The 2,667-nt window shown below is 37.5% G+C and overlaps 1 long non-coding RNA gene across 1 annotated transcript; it reads left to right on the top strand.

The window, feature by feature from the left end:
• The first annotated feature begins 1,341 nt into the window (after positions 1 to 1,341).
• Positions 1,342 to 2,419, top strand: LOC144032420 (uncharacterized). Its single transcript, XR_013287778.1, has 2 exons — positions 1,342 to 1,577; positions 2,032 to 2,419. It is a non-coding gene; the product is annotated as an uncharacterized LOC144032420 (long non-coding RNA).
• The last annotated feature ends 248 nt before the right edge of the window (positions 2,420 to 2,667 follow it).

Below are 2,667 nucleotides of genomic sequence, written 5' to 3' on the forward strand. Positions count from 1 at the left end.
ACAAGATTCATTCGGGTTATTCTGTGCAGCCAAGAGTTCATCAATGTGCTCATTGGAAATCAGGTTCTTGCAGTTTGCCAGGACCCTAGGCTTGAAGTATGTGGACCATTTTGCCAGCAACCTGCCAGAAATCTCTGCTCCAAACATCATGGTGAAGTCCTGATCAATCTACAAAAACAAAGACCCAATTTAAACCAACCCAGAGAAAATGACAATAATAAATGGAATAATTAATGCATGTCCCACTGAATATATCTTGCCAACTTCAAAATTATTCAACCAAAGATATTTCATTCTTACCAAGCCAGGTATGTCCAGGAATCGGGGGAAAACATCCAAAACTGTTGAGAAATCTTGCTGGTCATGCACCAGTGTCTGTCAGCACTGTTTTTGGCAAATAAAAAAAAATTGTGTACATTTTGATTTGGCTAAATCAACATAAGTTCACTAAAGCCAAGAGAAATAAAACTGGTGGATGGGCCAACATTGTAAACGGATAATTAAAACACTTTTTTTTTTTTTTAATAGAGCAGATCAGTTTTCTAAAACATAACCGTGTTCAAAATGTTCTCCTTACCTTTTTGAAGAAATATAGTGAAGTCCTCGTATCCATTTTCTGCCTGGGCGACTTTAACATATTTCTGGCTTTCGCCAAATTTCACCTTCACCAGCATAATGTACTGCAAAAGAAAGAAATACACTAAAAAGCCCGTATCCGACTCAGCGTCTGCGAACATTGACCACTTCCCACTTCGTCTCCGAACATCTTCGCAACATTTTTCAACCAAACCCGTATCCGACCGACGAAAAAAAACAACATTCGGGCCGTGCGCAAACACGAACCTTTGCCATAAGTAAAAAGAAAAAACAGCAGTTGAAAACAACAAACAACGACCAGCAATACAATTGCTTGTCACGCTAGCAAACATTTAGGCTACATAAGTATGGCGTTAGATTTGTGCCACAATTCCGTGCGTAACAAAATGTGTTTCGTACGTACAAAATGTGTTTCGTGCGTACCAAAAATGTGTTTCGTACATACAAAATGTGTTTCGTGCGTACCAAAAATGTGTTACGTACGTACAAAATGTGTTTCGTGCATACAAAACAGTCCTCGCGCACGCTTGCTTCGTCTCTCCTCAACACGTACGAAACTTTGATTTACGCTTGCGATGCAAGGGTCGAGGCGTAATATTTGTGCCACAATTCTTAACCAATCAGGAGTCGGACAGGAGAGCAAATCCTGATTGGCTGTTTAATATCCAATCAGGCAGAATTTTGACAACGTGTCGTCACGCCGCGTTGCATCATGGGCGCTTCTTCGATTTTTTTTTGTTTTTTTAAACAAGCACTCGGTCCTTTCCTGTTTGAATTTTTGTCTGTATTTCTGCTGACTTTTATTTACTTAATAGAAGTTTTGTTATGTTACGGGATGAATCAGCTCCTAACTGCTTTCCTGCTTAGCGGAAGAAGGAGGGAAATCAAGTTTTAGCGCTCATGGTGATGTTGGATGACGGCATAAAATAGAAGAAAAAAAAAAGAGAAGAGGCTAACCTGCTACTTACGTTTTCATTATGGTAAGTTACAAAATACTGTACTGTATTTAAGTCAGTAAATCCTATAGTTTTGTCCTCATTTGATCGTGCTACTATCATTACAATCTTAAACAATGCATGCCATCATGAGTGGCGTTGTATAAGAAGTAGAAAAGAAAATGGTAGACCATCCATTTTTCTTTAGTAATTAGTGCCTGGTACCACTAAAGGTATATCGTGAATAATAGAAAACATTGAATACCTAAGAGCACTGTGTTTGGCAGTCCAATGCCATAGTTATTGACGTAAGAATTGAATTCATTTTGGTTACAAGACAACCATACACCATGACTAGCAGCTGTTGAAATAAACATGTTTGCCCAAAATAATTGTTTTACTAATGTGAGAAACATGGTTGATCTTGTCATTTTTCCATAACAACAGATAGACAATTAAAAATCTGAGCGCTAACCTTGGGTTTTGTTTTTATTACCAGGCAACAAAGATGACAAAGGACCCAGAATGCACCTGATGACACCACAACAGAAGTGTCAAAAACACCACGAGAAGCAGAAGATGAAGAAGTGGAGTGGAAAAAATATTGATATCGCGCTATTGGCCCATGCAATATGCATATAACAGACATGCAATAAGTTTCATATGGAATTTTTTGCTTTTATCTGAATTTGACCAGTCAGCCACTTGCTAAAATGTGCACCACCATCCACTAGTTGAACATTATTGAAGTCATTACAATTAAATAACTCTGAATACATTTTACTGCATGAGAAATATAATTTGTTCATTAGATAATAAAATCATCATCAGTCATTTCTTTAGATCCATATTAAATATTGCAATATCTATTGCTATATTCAGCAAAATCGCGTATTGCATGATTTTCCAATTTTGTGCAGCCCTAATTCCTGACGTTTTTGAGCCAGCTGATGAGACCAATTTGACTTAGTCATTAAAATGTCTGTAGGAAGAGTCAGAACGTGAAGCTTGAGCTTGACAGCAGAGAAATCAAGAGCTCCTGAAGAATGACAACATTAACATTGGACTATCATAATTTGAAGTTCGAATAGTTGTAATGGCCTGTTTTGCAGCATACCAAATCAAACATTTTTAA

Source organism: Festucalex cinctus, chromosome 1 (assembly GCF_051991245.1).
Source record: "Festucalex cinctus isolate MCC-2025b chromosome 1, RoL_Fcin_1.0, whole genome shotgun sequence".
Classification (NCBI taxonomy): Eukaryota; Metazoa; Chordata; class Actinopteri; order Syngnathiformes; family Syngnathidae; genus Festucalex; species Festucalex cinctus.